Raw genomic sequence first — 17,825 nt, 5'->3', positions numbered from 1 at the left:
CTGAAGTACAGCGTCGACCAGGAACTCTTGGTTGTCAAATTCTATTTCATTCACGAAGTTTCCCAGGGAAATCTGTCTTGCAATGAAATCTAAAGAAATTTTTCCTTCTCCTGACCCTGGGTTAACCGGCGGGCAAGGCGGTAACAGAGGTAATGTTACTCTAGGAATGCTGTCCACGAAGCGCACCATTGCAGACAACACAAACTTGTGTGTAGATGGTACATAAAACAACCACCCTTTACTACTCTCTAGGTGTGCTACCACGAAAGCTTCATATGCCCGGTCGTCAAGCTTATCACGGTGTCCTGCTGGGATGTGAATGAAAGCCTTTGAGCCAAAAATGCGGAAGGTATTAAAGTTATCGAACATCCCCTCAAAAGGTGACTTGCCCTTGCTAGCCTTGTTTGGAATCCTGTTCAGGACATGGTTGGCCCAGAGAAATGCATAAACCCAAAAACTCCTGGGTAATTGACTGTTGCTTAGTACCGTGCGTCCCATGTCTGCCACTGTCCTATTGAAACGCTCAACTACTCCATTCTGGTAGTGATGGTATGGGAGAGAACGCTCCGCAATGATGCCTTTCTCTTGTAAGAAAGAGTTGAGTGCCTCATTAGCAAACTCTCCACCGTTATCACTCCTCAGGATTTTTACTACAGCCCCTGTTTGCTTTTCTAACTTTTGGATAAGTTCCATGAGAACACCGTTGGCGTCATATTTGGCTTTTAGTCCTTTCACAAACAAATATCCCGTAGCTATGTCACAGAGCGTGAATAGATATTTCGAGCCATCAATGGCCTCCTCAGGGAATGGACCCATCAAATCTGTACACAGAATTTCCAAACGCTTTGGATTCCTCATTGAGCTAGTGAGTGGATTCAGACTGGTGCTCTTGCTGATAGCACATATAGGGCAATGGATCTTTCCCGGAGGTAGATCAGACGGTAAACCAAAACCTAGACGTTGCTTGATCAGAGATCTGATCTTCCTGAGGCTCACATGGCCAAAAATCCAATGCCAGAAGAGTAGGACTTTCTCCGCGTCCTTCAACGCTTATGTTCTCCAAGAGGAGGGATATATCCGCTCAAAAGAGGTCACGAACGGGTCATTAGGGGAATTAGAAAGAAAAACTGGATTCATTGCTGGTGAAACGGAAAGAGTAGAGTCTGAAACAGGGGTTAGGGCTGGCATATTTTGAATAGAGGAGGAAAAAGGAACAGTAGAGGAAACAGAGGAGAGGTTTGAGACAATAGGAATGGGAACAGGCAAAGGAATGGGTTGAGTTGTTGAACGGTTTTCCATAGTCGGTGAGCTTTGGGCACTCATTTGCGATTGAACCATCGGACACGGGATACACCACTGGTTGCGTTTGCGTTTGAACGGACAACAAAACAAAAGATAATTTGACTGATTGAATATATCAAAAGAGTCTGTATCTTGGTTGTATAGGAATGACCAATTAGCCTTCCAAAGGGCCGCAAGGGATATCAAGGTTGATTATGCCCGCTCACAGTATAAGACACTCCTTATGGTGACTGTACTGCCATCTGGTTTTCGGAACAAAAGTTCTCCTGCGCCTGATATGCTGGCTCCAGCTCCTGCAGTTGCTACATTGAGAGCAATAGGAACTTTGAGCTTCCGGAAGTTATGAAGCAGGCGCAGGTTGCCTGTGAGGTTGTGGGTAGCCCCAGAATCAACAATGGCGGGAGTACTCACGTCTATTTCAGCGGTCATCGCCCTGAAATCGCTATCAGCGATACCATCGGGAAACTCCACCGCCTCTGCTGCTTTCGCCGATGCCCCGCCCCCCTGCTGGAATTCAGATCAAGGCTTGAAATTGTTCGGGTGTTGACGTTGAGACTGATTCTGTTGGGGTTGGTAGCTGTTGGTGTTGACCAGCCGACTGGGGGCAGTACAGAGCAGGGGGGTAGGGCAATTGCTGGTGTTGGTAGAACAGCGCCAGGTTGAACTGATGGCCAAACTGAAAACCTGGGGGCAGTTGTTGTCCATACAGGAACCCTGGTGGTGGGTAGACGGCGCCTACAATCGGGAGGAAAGGAGCTTGTTGATACTGATGACTGTTGGACAAAACTGGCTTGTAGGAAAAAGCCCCCGGACCACGTTGTTGGCGATTGACCGGTGTCGATCGACTCCAAGTCGGGCAGTCTCTTAGGTAGTGGAACTTATCCCCGCAAGCCCAGCATCTGTTTGCGGTAACTTGACAAAACTCAAGCGCCGCAGGCCAGTCTGTTTCTGGGATGTCAATAACAAATGCAGCTTGGTCAAAAGGTGGAAGTTCCAGAGACGTTTGCATGATCACAGGCGCATGTTGTCCAGGAGGAATTGAGCGCGACGCAGGTTGGGTATGATTGTCCTGTGTGGTAAGCCAATCCTGATCTACCCAGAAAACCAGCAACCATCAATCACAAGGCTGTCACACCTCAAGACTAAATACCATACCTCTGGCCCCCTTGTCAGCAAAGCCCAAGGCCCTCAACATCCCCACTCAATGGTCATACCCTGGATAATAGTATTTCCTATTCCCACACACCCCCTTTCTTGGATAAACCCTCTCCCTAGTCTCAAACATCTACCCAGATCACATGTTACCCCTTCTTCTAGTGTTTCCTTAGAACCATGTGCTCAAAGATGTATAAGCACCCTTGAAACCCTTCACCCTCCAAACCCAACATGATACACAGTATACTAGACATAGCCCCAAACCCCACCTAGATTATTACTTCCTGAAACACTTCATGAAACACCTGACTCCTCCTATCTTGGATCCTTAGATTACCTCTTCCTGAAACACTTCCTGAAACACCTAACTCCTCCTATCTTAGATCATAGAATATTCTACCCCTGTCAGGTCTCACATATCCCCTCCTCCAACTAGGAAGATTGCACCATAGCCCCAGAAGATGGCATCATCCCCACCCACTATTACACCATCATGTGACTCCTTGACCCACTACTCTGACCACATGGCTGTTTCATCCTATAGAAGTAGAATGTACTATGATTCCCTTCAGGTTATCCTTGTTTCCTCATGGCTCTTCTTTCTTGCGTATATAAACTGGGTTGTTTTCCTCTTCATTTGTTGGCCATCAGATCCTGTCAAAGTAATTCAGATCACTGGTCACCTATCATTAGCCTTGCTTATGCCAATAAATCAGATTGGACAAGCTTGTTATCTGTGTACAAAATATTAGATTAGTAGAAAGGTAACCCTCAAGACATACCTCAAGAATCCTCTACAGCCACACCTTTCCATAAGAGTCCACACTCTTATATCTTTTTCTTGTTCCCAGAGAGGCAGCCCATTAAAGCACCATTCCCTCTCCAGCTCTATTCATCCCAAGAGTAGTTCCACAAGTAGCTTGCAGGCACTGAGTATCTGGATAAGACGGTGTGGAACTCTGTCCGTGCCAGGCGGCAGCAGTTGTTGGAGGGGAAAAGTTTGGGGATGCCCTCCGGGAATTGGTCGAAGAGGGGGATGAAATCTGTAGCGATGAGGTGAGAAAGGGGTGATTTACGACGGCGTTGGAGGCGCGTCGGCGGGTGTTTGTTTTGAGGAAAGGAAAGGGGGAGTACCGGCGAAAGCGGCCGGTGGTCGTGATCAAAGAGGAATGTCGGAGAGTGCCGACTGAATGAGGGGTTCAGGAGGCGAAGATTGTCGAAAAACGCCGGGGAAACGTGGCCAGAGGGATCAGGGATGAGTTGGGAAACGCCAAAGCGTGATCAGAACGTGTCCGACGCGTCTTCGGGATGGATAAAGCTCCAGGAAGGCGATTGAGGGCGCAAATGATGATGATCGATAAAATTTTGATGGAAAAATACGGTTCAGAGAGATCCCATGCCGCCCCATCATCTGAGTTTGGGCTGAACTCAGATTCCGGGGTCGTGACATGCTGCGGGACAGCTCATCATGCCCCGCGCGTGCAACAAACACAAGAAAGAGAAAACAAACAACCAAAGACAAAACCAGACAAAACCAGCAAAACCAAACAAAACCACAAACAAACAAGCAAAAACAACCCACCACATAACAGAACATCCAAACACGCGCATATAAGAAATAAAACAAACAGGTAAGAACAAAAATAAAGGAAAGAAGGAAACAAGGAAAAAAAACAAAAAAGACAAAACCAAATAGGGAAAGGGAACCGGCGCGCCAAAGCGCGCGCGCCCGCCTGAGATCCAATGATGTCGAGTCTTGACGCGCGTCGCGCCCAGGAAAATTGATCCCTCCACGCGTCTTGAGGTCTTCCGCGCGCCATCGCGAAATTTGATCTTGACACCGCGTGTACCAGATAGCGCACCACATCTCCTCCCCAAATGCAGTCTGTCCCTAGACTGCTCCGCGCCTACTGTCGAAATTGAAAAGGAATCCGCGCCTAAAAGATCCAGGAAACTAGGGGGAAAGAACCAAAGGCCACCGCGGCGCTCACAAATGTGGCATAGAGTAGGGTTTTGAAAGACGGTAGTAGCTACCCTGGAGATGCATACATTGGGAGGACTTACTTCTGGTCTCCTTTGCCTCCACGGGAATAATACCTTTTGACCTGATCCGCTGAAAAGCGCCGCGCCAACCGCGTACCGTCGAGCTCCTCCAAGATGTAAGAACCTCCGCGCACCTGCTGAACCACGCGAAAAGGGCCGCTCCAGCGGTTGGCGAACAACTTGCCCCATTGAGTTTCGAGAGCGCGGTTGTACGCGAGGACCATGTCGCCGGGCTTCAAAGGCGTCCTGAGGCGACTTGCAGACTTCTCTTCCCAGTACTTGATGGACTCCTCACGGGCTTTCATCATCTTCCGGTGCGCTAACTCGCGCACTTCCTTGCTGTGCTCCAATTGCCGGGAGCGCGCCGCCAAGAGATCTGCTGTGTCTTGAACTTCATCCCAATCAATTCCCAGGTACGATTCCATCTTGAGATCAATGGGCAGGACGGCCCTCTGACCAAAGATGAGCTCGTAAGGAGAATAGCCAGTTGACCGCTTAGTTGAAATCCTGTCGGCAAACAAGACCAAAGGAAGATACTTCCTACAATTCTTACCGCTTTCGCCGGCGAGCTTGACGAGGGCAGCCTTGAGAGGACCGTGGCCGCGCTCGACCATGCCTTGACCTTCAGGATAATAGGGAGTCGAGACGCGGTGCTGACCTGGGAGTTCTTGCAGCATCTCCGCAAGCCTTCCACCGAACTCAGAGCCGCCGTCAGTCGAGTAAGAGCGCGCCAAACCATAGCGCATAGTCCAGTTTTCATGAAGGAAAGTGGCCACGGACTCCGAACTGAGGGTGTTTAAAAACTTGGCCTCCACCCAGCCCGAAAAATCGTCGCGCGCCACAATGAGATATTGAGCCCCAGCCGCCTTGATGTGCACGACGTCCATGGCTACACGTCCAAAAACAGAATTCTCGCCTGTAGGTCCACGAAGCTCCATTGGCCGCCGAAGATCGCGCTTCTGGCATGCTTCGCAGCTCTTGCACCAGCGCAGCACGCTCTTCTTCAAGGATGGCCACCAGAATTGCTCCGCGACGCGTCGATAAGTCTCGACCTCGCCGCGATGGCCCAAACCTTCATGCAAACTCTCGAGTACTTCATCTTGTTTAGAGGGAATGGTGATCACAATTCGCGGGCACGGGGAGCCCCGCTTCATGAGACGGCCCGCGTGAACGAAGAAATCGACAGATTTGCGCTTCAGCGCCCGGAAGTCGTCGGTGTGCATGCCATCCGGCACCTCGAGATCCAAGAGATACTGTTCCAATTGTCTCCAAAAACCCTGCTGATAGCCTGAATACTCGCCATTAGCAGAAGCTAGACAGAAAGCTAAAGGCCGAATATGCGGCTTGTCTTCATCAAAATCAGACTCTGGAATGGACTCATCTTCGTCCATGGGCCTCCTAGAAAGACCGTCCGGCATCGTGAATGACTTGCCCGGACGGTGGACGATATCAAACGAGAACAGCTGAATAAAGGCGACCCAGCGCGTCATCGGTGCGTTGGGTAGACTCAGGGCGTTGATCATCTGAATGAGGGATTGGGCGTCAACTTGAAGCTCGAAGTGTTGTCCCCAAAGGACCGTCTGAAGTTTCTTAAGGATCCGCGCCACGCCGCACAACTCCAGTTTGGGCTGAGAGTACCAAGACTCCACGTCGGAAAACAACAAGGACTCATAGAGAGCAGGGCGATCTAGACCGTTGGAGTCTTCTTGAGTCAGCACGGCTCCTGCGGCGTGAAAGCTAGAATCCACAGCCAACTTAATCTTGCCCGTGTCCGGTCCGTAAGTGATCTTGACCAGGACAATATCCTGTCCCACGATTGTCTTGAGTTTCTGAAAAGCTGCTTCGCATTCCACGGACCAGATCCACTCCGCGTCCTTGCGCGTCAGGCGTCAAAGAGGGAGACAGATCTTGGACAAAGCGGGGATAAAGATGCGCACATAAACCACTACGCCCAAGAAACCGCAAATCTCAGACGCATTGATGGGGGTAGGCCAGGAGAGAACCTTGTTGACCTTGCTCTTCGCCATCCTTCAACCTTCTTTACACACGACATGCCCCACGATCTCCAGTGCAGGCACACAAGCCGCCAGCTTGGATGCTGAAACCGTAAGCCCTGATTCTTCGATCCGAAAGAGAACGCGCTCCAAAATTGTCGCGTATTCCCAGATAAAGCGGCGTATGCCGGAATGCCAAGGAAGGACCTCATTGTCGTAATCGGATACTGGGCCCTTGATGCCACCGTTGTCGATGAAGATACCCGCATGATCAGGGATCTCCTCCTGGAGAATCCACATTATCTGGGCTTGATAAACGGCCACAGAGTTAGTGGCTCCCTGGGGCAACCGCGTGAGTTGAAACCTGCCGAGCGGGGTGTTGAAAGTAGTAAGTGGTCGCGAGATTGGATGTAATGCGCGCTCATCGTAGCCGCCCATAATATCTCCTAAACCATAGCAGGCGCGGCCTGCGAAAGACTCCACAAACTCCTCAGTGGCTGGAGGAACGCCGGCGTCTTTGATTGTGACTTTGTTCAGTGGTTGAAGATCATGTACGACGCGTAATTTGCCGTTGCTCTTGAGTACGCAAAAGACCGGGGAAGAATAGCTTGATTTTGACTGCTCATAGAGGCCCGTGTCAACGCGCTCACGGATGACTTTGATGAATTCGTCCAACTTGGCTGCGGGGATAGGAATCTTGCGCTTCTGCCACGGCTCGTGCTCCACGACGGGGATGATGTAAGGCAAGCCGTAGGTCTCCTTGAGCAGACCCCTCTCTTCCGGCGTAAATGCTATTGAAAGGTTCCGCTCTGTCAAGACATTCTTGATCAAATCCAACTCAGCCGGCCAGAGCCAGCCTTCAGGGCCAAAGTTGACGACAGCAAGCCGATCTTCCGTGACGCGTCCCTTTGGAACAAAAGGACCGGCTAGAGAGCGAGGAAGACCGCGATACGGATCGCGTGAAAGAGGCGGACGTTGCAGAGGGGGGTTCAGATCTTGAGGCATAGCTTGATTGACCGGCTTGATCTTGCGCGCCACCGGCTTGTACTTTGTGGCGAAGGAAAGGAACTCCCCGCGCGTCCACGCATCCACCAGCGCCATCTGCTCGTGATAGCGCAGACCGTGCTCCATCAAACTCCACGTGCGATGCTCAGCGCGATCCCGGAAAGCCGCCTTATCTGAGAATGAAAAACCAAACAGAAGGGCTTCGCTCACGAGTGTGGCACGAGATAGAGTTTCGAAAGCTTGCGCAGCATCACGCCTCGGAGGTGCACATTGGGAGGAACTTACTTCTATTCCCAATTGCCTCCACGGAACACCAAATTCCACCACACCATTCTCACAATTCAAAGAAAATCGTAGTTTACCCTCATTTCGGAGCAGCGCCGCAACCGTCGCGGCCGTCGCGTCGGAGCCTGATGCCAAGGAAAGAGGGGTTTCCAAATTTTTGCTCACATTTGTGGCACGCGGTAGAGTTTTTGACACAAATAGAGCATCTAGCCCGGAGGTGCATAATTGGGAGGAACTTACTTCCTGTCTCCCAAACCTCCGCGGATTACCTATATCCTCCATTCCACCCTGCGCCATTAAACCATTACCAAAAGAAAACGCGCCAAGGGCCGCGCCAGAGAAAGGAAAAGATCCACGAGGAGACACGCCAAGAGAGCCGGAAAGAAAAGGTGAACTGAGATCTAATGATATGTTTTTGAGGGATTTAGTGTTTTCTTCATGTTTTTCAGATTTGATATTTTGATTATTGAATGAGAAAGAAAAACAAGACCGGTGAATCTCTTGATGATGAGTTGATCCAGCGGCGTGTGGGCGAGATCCTAGATTAACACGGCCGCTCGACGGATCAACTTGACTCATAAAAAATGACGCCCTTCGACAGGGTCGTCGCGCGCCGTGTTTGAGCGCGTCAGGATCGCCTTCTTCCCATTGCTAGGGAATTCGCGCTCCCACCGTCCCGAATCCGTCGCGCAAAGGGAAACCTCTATCCTCCTCCCATTTGAGTCCGGGAGCAAGATCCTCTCGCCTACTTCTGCCGAAAAGCTGAGAGTGGCGTCGAAATCCATGAGAAAGGGCCGCCCCAAGATCATGGGCCCGGCCATTCGAGTGATCCAGAAGTGACACGTGCCCACGATGGATTTGCCAATGCGGAGCGGAACGTCCTCAGCGACACCAACCAGTTCACAGGCTTGATTGCCAATTCCGTAGACTGCTGAACTAAAGTTGACGCGCGGGCTAATATTGAACTTGTTAGCCATCGCATCCGAGATAAGGTTAAGCTGGGATCCAGAATCCACCAAAGGAGATGCATTACTCTCCTCGTCTCCCACCAAGCACGGCAAATAGCCCAACGGGCACGAGTAGAGCCGCGGCTCAAATCCGTTCGCCTTGAAATCCACGCCCTCAGCCAGAGTACCCGAAGAGACCTTCAGCTCCTCCGCTCCAACCTCGACGCGCTTGCGCGATACCCATCGCTTCATGCCTTCAGCAACAGACGGTGCCACCGCTAAAAGCTCCGAAACCGACAAATCCGGAACCTTGAGACCGGAGATCTTCTTGAGCACGCCTTCGACGGCGTTTGGATGATCCTTGGAGATACCGCGCTCGAAGCGCACCTTGGGCGCAGCGCTAGCAGGCTTGGCTGGCTGCTCGGAAGAAGACTGCTCGGGAGAAGAAGGGCCCGCGGTCGGAGAAGCAGGAACCCTCTCAAACAATTCAGCTTCCATATCTGAGTCATCTACTTCAGAATTGGGAGCACGCGCCGTAGACTTTTTAACCGGCTTCCGCACAGCTGAAGGAGGAACCGCAGGCGCCTTGTAAGGCTTTGGAGCCTCGTGCTTCTTTCGCGCCGGATCCGCCTCGTAGGATCCAGAAAAAGACTGAGAAGTGACAGCCGGGGGGTACCAGGGATCGAGGGAGCCACACGTAGCGCGGAATTCCGGCGTGACTACACTAGCAGTAGGAGGAGGTTGGAAAGAGGCGACCACATGACGAATGGGCCGCGAGGAATCGAAAGGGATAAGTGCCCCGTTGGGCAAGAAGAAATTGTTGCCCTTCTGCTCGACCAGATTGGCTTCTTTGTCTTTCTTGAGCTCAAAACAGCGTCCGGTACCGTGCCCTTCACGGTGACAGTAGTAGCAAACCAAAGGACCGCGCTCCGCCGGCGGTACCTTGCCAGAGGACTGAGGAGGCTGAGCACCGTATTTCTTCTCCAAGCGCTGCTCAAAAGATTGCAGCATCTGGGAGATGTCGTCGATGGTGGCGGGTGGCTTCTCTGACGCGGCGGGAGCTTTAGGGCGGCGATCTTGCTCAATCTTCCGCATGACGTCGTTGGCCTGCTGAAAAGGACCTGCGGGAACAGGTGAAGAAGTCCTTGCGTCTTCAAAAGTCAAAGCCGTTTGGCCTTTCATCACCTCCGCGACCGCGGTCTTCAAGATCTCAAAAGCGGGAAGCTTAAATCGGTTATCAAGGGTAGTGATCATAGTGTTAGCCTTGATCAGATGATCTCTAACGCGCTCCTGAACTCCACTTGACAGCGATCGATAATAGAGAGTCCAAATTTCCTCCACTGAGTCAATATGGGCTTTGCGAAGAAGGTAGGATTGTATCGGCTCCCAGACACGCCGAAAGTCTTGATAGTCCACCACAGACGAGACCCCACCCTTAGCAATCCACGACTGAGCCAAGGTCTCTAAATCCGGCAAAGTGAAGCGCGCCGTGTCGACCTGGTCCCAGTACGCGAGCATGGCAGCCTTGAGCGAGGTCCAAACCGGCGGGTCATACCCGTCAAGAGTCTCCAACACGTCCTTGACCTCGACCTTGCGCACAAAGAAACGCACTTGCTGCGCCATATCGAACTCCGACGCGCCGTCCAAGTCTGCTGCCAGCTGATAGTCGGCCAGAAAACGCTCCACATGCGTTCCATCAAAACCCAGCGCCTTATCTTGAGGCTTAATCTTCACGCGCCGCGCAGCGGCGGCACTCGTTGCTCCAGTTGTAACGTCGGCCATCGCGCGCGTAGAAAGGCGGGGGGATCTGAGAAGAAAAGACGCGTCGAAATCGGGTGGCTCACAGCAGTGGCTAGAGTAATGCTTATGACGGGTGTAGCAGATACCCTTGGAGGTGCACAATTGGAGGAACTTACTTGTATCCTCCTTTGCCTCTGCGTCTGAACACTAAAAAGAAAAAGAAAAGAGAGATCAGAGAATTGAAGTTTCTGCTCAGTTGGAAGAGCACGAATTTGACCGCCAAGCGTCTTGAAACCGTGAAAAATCGGCGAGACTGTAAATCTTGAGGTCGCTGGTTTGATCCCGGCTCGGGGGACCAAATGTGGAACTCCGTCCGTGCCAGGCGGCGGCAGTTGTTGGAGGGGAAAAGTTTGGGGATGCCCTCCGGGAATTGGTCGAAGAGGGGGATGAAATCTGTAGCGATGAGGTGAGAAAGGGGTGATTTACGACGGCGTTGGAGGCGCGTCGGCGGGTGTTTGTTTTGAGGAAAGGAAAGGGGGAGTACCGGCGAAAGCGGCCGGTGGTCGTGATCAAAGAGGAATGTCGGAGAGTGCCGACTGAATGAGGGGTTCAGGAGGCGAAGATTGTCGAAAAACGCCGGGGAAACGTGGCCAGAGGGATCAGGGATGAGTTGGGAAACGCCAAAGCGTGATCAGAACGTGTCCGACGCGTCTTCGGGATGGATAAAGCTCCAGGAAGGCGATTGAGGGCGCAAATGATGATGATCGATAAAATTTTGATGGAAAAATACGGTTCAGAGAGATCCCATGCCGCCCCATCATCTGAGTTTGGGCTGAACTCAGATTCCGGGGTCGTGACATGCTGCGGGACAGCTCATCATGCCCCGCGCGTGCAACAAACACAAGAAAGAGAAAACAAACAACCAAAGACAAAACCAGACAAAACCAGCAAAACCAAACAAAACCACAAACAAACGAGCAAAACCAACCCACCACATAACAGAACATCCAAACACGCGCATATAAGAAATAAAACAAACAGGTAAGAACAAAAATAAAGGAAAGAAGGAAACAAGGAAAAAAAACAAAAAAGACAAAACCAAATAGGGAAAGGGAACCGGCGCGCCAAAGCGCGCGCGCCCGCCTGAGATCCAATGATGTCGAGTCTTGACGCGCGTCGCGCCCAGGAAAATTGATCCCTCCACGCGTCTTGAGGTCTTCCGCGCGCCATCGCGAAATTTGATCTTGACACCGCGTGTACCAGATAGCGCACCACAACGGTCAAAAGAGGGAGTCGTGTTTCCAGCCGTTTTCTGGAGTTCCAATTCTATCCTGCTGTTGAAATCCAGGCCGAGTGAGGTGTTGCGGCCAATGCTACATTGAAGAATAAAACCCATAAAAATGTCGGTCGTCAGATGGATCTTGAGGTTCGACCATTCTTTTGCCAGTTCTTTCAGTTTTGCCGCCACCCCAGCCAAAGTTGGGTTGTCCACGTTCTTGAATCCCATGAAACAATAGAAACCATTGAGCTGAGCCGCCTGACTGATTGATTTGAATTTCTTGAAAACTATTTTGTACATGTCGAAACAGCCGGCTGCATTGTGAAGATCAGCCTTCAGTGATTCATGGATCATGGCTAAAAAGACGGCCTGTCCAATCTTTTCAAGAACGGAGTTAGTTTGTTTCTTTTGAAAAAACTCCTTGTCGCTCAGGTGGATTCCAGCTTTCTCTGCCAGTTCTTGGGCCCAGGATTCAAAATTCGACCCGTCCGCTGCCAGAACATTATCAGAAGGAATGTTTGATGTTGCTGCATGTATCGCCTGCCCGACAATCTTCGATTCTTCCAGTTGAGCTTTTGCCTCGGCAAGGTCGGCTGCTCTTTGTGCTGCTGAGAGATGAGGGGGGGCATCCATTTGGGAAGGTTGTGGCGCAACGAAAGATTGAGGAGGAGGGTGATTTGGTGAGGGGGGTGACGGAGGAATTTCCAGGAGTGGAGAAGAAAGATCGTCCGGTGCAGAGTTTGTTGCAGTCGCTAAAGACGGGGGAGGAGCTGTGAGAGGGAAAATTGGCTGTTGGAAGGTAGATCAAGGTAAAGGAACGTAGTGACGCTCGGTGAGTGTCTCTTCGCCTGCCGACGGTCCAGAGGTGGGAAACGGAGGGAGTTCCGGGTAATACCGATTTCGAGGTGTAGGCGGTTGAGCTTGCTGCCAAGCTCCAGGAATCCGTTGATTGATTGCAGAAGCGTCACCGGGAGAAGTCTGAGTGTTTGGTTGATTCCCGAAGATATGCTCCAGTCGATGAGGTGTGTCTTGAATGGATGCTGTAACTGCGTCAATTAGATCCTGACCGTTGAGTTCAACAATCGAACAACCTGACCAAGCGGAAGAAGATGTTTGTCAATGTGATTCAGAAGGTGGGTTGGTAACAGGGTTATTGGACATAAAAGAAGAAAAAAAATCTAAACCTAGAGCCAACAAGCCACCGGAGAATGCCTACCAGGTCCTCTGAGTTTGTCGGAGAAAAAGAAGGAGGAGTAGATTGAAGTCACAAGGTAACATCTAAGCGCCTGTTCCGTGCCAGGGAATCAGATTTTCACAGTTTTGGCCTTCTGTATAGCTTTATCGTTACGTGCTTGTTCTTCCGAATCAGAGAGAGTAGTGGGGTATGCGGATGACAGAACTCAGAATCCCTGAAAAACACGCTCCGGCTTCTGCTAACTCTAAGAATAGAGGATGATTTGGAAGAAGAATGATGTTGATAGATGTAGTATAATAGGGAGACAGAAACGCTCAAGATCCGGGTCAATTACACCTTAATCTAGGATACCCGATGAGGTAGATCAAAACAATGAAATTATAAGCAGGTCGATTACGTCCTTGACTGGACTACCTTGATGATAGGGTGGAAAACAGATTGATTGATGAAAAGGACAATCGGTAGAGCAAGGTTTACAGGCTCATAACCTGAAGTGACTTGTCAGCCACAGAGTACATGTCACAGTACCTTACACGTACCAAGTACCTGCAATTGTTCACATTATTCATAGTACATTCCTTTTACACCTTTATTAATACATATGTATATCATTAGATACAGGCTTAAGAATGTACTCTTGTTATACATCACAGTACAGATAACCATAGTTAAATACAGTCACCATAATGTACTGTTGTTATAAGAGTTAACTTACGTGCAAACAGTAAGATTACAATACATTGTAATATTACTGTAAACGTCAAATACCCCAAGACAGGTATCACTCATTTATCCCCTGTTATGCTTCAGTTCCTATTTACATAACATATTTGTTATGATATAAATACATAAACAATACATGATGTAATCCAATTCAAAGAGCACTGAATGGAATCAATGATTGGTTATGATCAGCTAGTGTGCACAGCTACTGATCCAGGATCAGTACTGATCATTACACTGCCCTGATCATTTCCAATGTTGATCCTCATGAGGATATGCTTCCCTTGAGCGCTTCCAGTTCCCCCCTGGTCCTGAAGCGCCTCCAAGCGCCTCATATTCCCTCCTGCTCTTTTCCCCTCTATATAAACACACCCCCCAGGACTGTTTATCCCTCAGAATATTATTATAGAAAGGTTTAACACATACATAGTTAAACAGTGCCTTCATTCTCACCCATCTTTCAATTCAGGAATAACATCAACTCTTGATTACCCTTAGTTATTCCTTGGATGCCTATTAACACCCTGTGTTGATCTGGATGCGCCTTAATTGAGAAAGCCTCTCAGTCAAGATTACTGATAGAGTGAAACCTTTTACAGGTCTTACCACGAACCCATTGGTCCATCCTTGGCATCTTACACCATCATCTTGATAGTAACAACCCTCTCAGACACGGTTAGTTACATACAGGCTGACATGACTGAAGTAATGAGAATGGTAATGCAGATGGGAGAAACAGACTCTAAAGTCTGTTTCCCTACCTAAATACGGTCTCGGGGCTGGGCGAGTGTCACATGCCGTAACCTAACAGGTTAGGTTACAACAAGCACTTCAAACATTGTTGGATTTCCCGTGCGGAATATCCGGTAGCGGTCACGTGATATCCGGTAAATACCCGGAATATCTGGTTGGATTCTCAGATTGGGCTCCCCACTCTCACGCCCATCGGGCCCTGTCTTGCACACATCTCAGATCACGGATGCAAAGCTGCCAACTCTCTTGCATCCATTGGGCCCTGTCTTGCCCACATCTCAGATTGTGAAACTACCATAAAACCCCTAGCTGTACGTGCCACTTGCACCCAGACAACAAAAATAAATGAAATAACAACAGGCCATGTGTCAGCCTTAGAGTCAACACAGCTGACCTAAAAGCTGCCTTTTCTACCTTTTTACATATGAATTAATTCATATCTTTTTCATCTTAATAGATAACCTTGTTTTAACTTCATATTCTGTTTTCTCATGCAATTTTAACCCTAGTTACAACTTACCACTTCTTTGTAACTCCACTCCTTCCCTGAGTTCTTGAGTCATGGCGCGCATGCGCAGTTGTGACGCGGCAGCGCTACAAGGCGCGCCAACCACTTGTACATATGTAATTATGTAAAATTTTTGAAGTCAGGATCTCCCCTGCCTGAGGAGGATCTACAGACTTCAGCACACCAGAACCATACCCCAGAGACACCCAGGATCACTGAACAGAGGCCACTTCACTCCCAGTATCACCACAGGATATTGACAGTAAGTACCCTCTTCTACTGACCTTGTTTGTCTCAGAAGAAACTCTGTTGCTCTTGACTGCTCTCTCCCTGCTTCTGTTTCTCTCTTCTGCTACAAAAGATCCACAGGTTATCTCTTGTTAAGACCTTTAAAGCCAGAGCAGAGTAGTCAACCTACTTCTGAATCCCACCACCGTTTCCTTGGTGTGAGTGGAGACTGTTGCATCTCTAGCACAGTTGGCAGCCTACTTTTCCAGGTAGAGCTTGGCCCATATTAAATCATAATTCAAACACTTCAAGTTTCTCTCTTCTCAGTTTCTCTCTTCTATTCCTCTTCTCTCCACTGCTTGTATTTCTTTATCCCAAGGAACTCAATCAGTGTCCCCCTCTTTTATGTTTCCTGCTGTCACATAAGAGACTCAGGCTCACACCATGAACGGGTTAAGGGGCTTCTTTTTTTTTAAGTGCAGATTTGATTTAACATTGCGCACTATGCATATCCAACTAGCTTACAAACTTAACTACTGAGCAGAAACACACAGCCTTACAATTGAAAATAGAGGGGAGAACTTTAACGGGCTTTCTGGGAGTTTGCTTTTGAGAGTTTTTTTTTTTTTTGCTATTTATTTATTTAGAAGAGAAGAAAGAAAAAGGAGGAAAAAGATGGGTGAAAAAGGGAAGAACCCGTGGGGAGAAGTTGGGTCCAAAGAGCTGGAAGGGGGACCTCAAAGGGTATCCCCAAATTTGCTTTCCCGTTGGAATTGAGGGAGTCTGGCCAAGAGTTTGATGAAGGATTTTGTGGCCAGGAAGGCCAAGGGGTTGTGGAGGAGAGTTCTGGTCCTGAACGTGGTGATCCTCTTGTCGCGGAGGATTGTCCTGGCTACTTCCCTAGCCCCAGTGTACCTGGAACAAGAGACAAGGTAGTGATCCACTGTTTCAGGGACCCCACACTCCAAGCAAATTGGGTATGGAGCTTGACTGCACTTGAATTGGAAAGCTTTCAAATGGACGTGCCCTGAGCAAAGTTGATGGAATGCCGCCTGGACAAGAAAGGTCATTTGCGGGGACCCTTTCCATAGTTTCTCCTTCCGGAGCAAATTGGTCTTCTTGGCTGACACGCTTCCCCTGATTGACTCGTCAAGGAGGGAAGCTCCTCTGGCCTCCGCTGCTTTTCTGTTGGCCAGCTCTTTGCCCTTGATCCCGACGTGGCCCGGGCACCATTGGACCATAATCTGTGTTGAGATTGGGATAGAGTCAGTGAGTCAGCTGTATCCTGGATTTGAGAAAGAATGTATTGGCCTGATTTTGGAGCCCTTGGGTTCCTCAACCTGTCAATGGCCGCTTGGCTGTCCGTCAAGATGATTATTTGGGCCCCGGTTACCGGGAGCTTTGCCATGCTGCCTATCTCCAGTCCAAGCCGGATGCCTACCAATTTGCACTGAAAGTTGGAGGCCATGCCCGGCGGACCTAAGAATGCAAGTTCAGACAGACTTCCATCTATTGAGACTGCTGCCAACACTGGGTCAGCTACACTAACAATAGCTGTAGTGTAGCGTAGTGTTAGCTGTTTTCAGCTACGCTACAGAGAAGTTATTGTTAGCTTTGATTTTTTCCAACTAACACCAAGGCATTTTCTTGAAGAAAAAAAATAGCTGTTAGCGTAGTGTTAGCTGGAATTGAAAAAGAAATTTAACACTATTCCAATTCTTTGGAATTATCATTTTAGCGATGTTAGTGTTCCAAAAAGCTACACTAACTGTTGGTGTGGTTCTCTTTGAAGTTACGCTAACTCTCATTGTGGTGGTTGCACTTTGATTACATATGTAAACACATGTTGTGTAATTTTGCCCAAGACCAGGTTCTAATTGAACTCAGTGGACCACATTAGACCTCAGACAGCATCAATTTTCACTCCTGATATACTATATGAGAGTACACAACCATCATTCATTTATCATAATCATTCATCAGTTTATAACTTCTCCCTCAATAAACTCCACTCATCTCTTGCTTGATTGCTTCAACTCATCACTCAACCACCCTTGTTTCTCTTCTTTTTAATGGTTTGTATAAGTATATGTTTATTTCCCGTCTTGTTGTGATGTCTATGATATTGAAATGAGAGATCTTGGGCGGACATCTGCCTGGGGACTTGAAATAATTTATCATATTCATCGTAATAAGAAGAGGTCAAAAAAACACCTATTTTCTTCATCCCAAAGCTTGTGCCAGTGTCTGGTTTGAGGGAAAGAATTCAAGCTAACCAATTTAGTTCTGTGTAATGAAGCTTCTATTTAGCGTAGCGTATTTGTGACTAGCTATGCTAAATGTGTGCAAAAATTTTGTTAGCTCATAACAAGTTACACTAATTTCTAGTTTAGCGCTTATTTTTTAAATCTAACGTTATTTGTTTTGCAAATGAAATTATTATAGCTACACTGACTGTTAGCGTAGCGGATTTTAAATTTATCTAACACTAAATGAATCCAGGAGGGAAAAATGGCTGCTACGCTAAGAGATTTTGGTCAAATAGTGTAGTTTAGCGTAGCGACCCACTGTTGCCAACGCTGCTCCTAGCCCTTCCTCTGGGTGAGCAGAGCCGTCAGTGAAGATAACCAGGTCAGAAGCGGGGTTTACTGTTTCAAGGAACAATACC

Source organism: Puccinia triticina, chromosome 2A, assembly GCF_026914185.1.
Source record: "Puccinia triticina chromosome 2A, complete sequence".
Classification (NCBI taxonomy): domain Eukaryota; kingdom Fungi; phylum Basidiomycota; class Pucciniomycetes; order Pucciniales; family Pucciniaceae; genus Puccinia; species Puccinia triticina.
The sequence above is the reverse complement of the archived record's forward strand: the minus strand, read 5'-3'. Positions refer to the sequence as shown.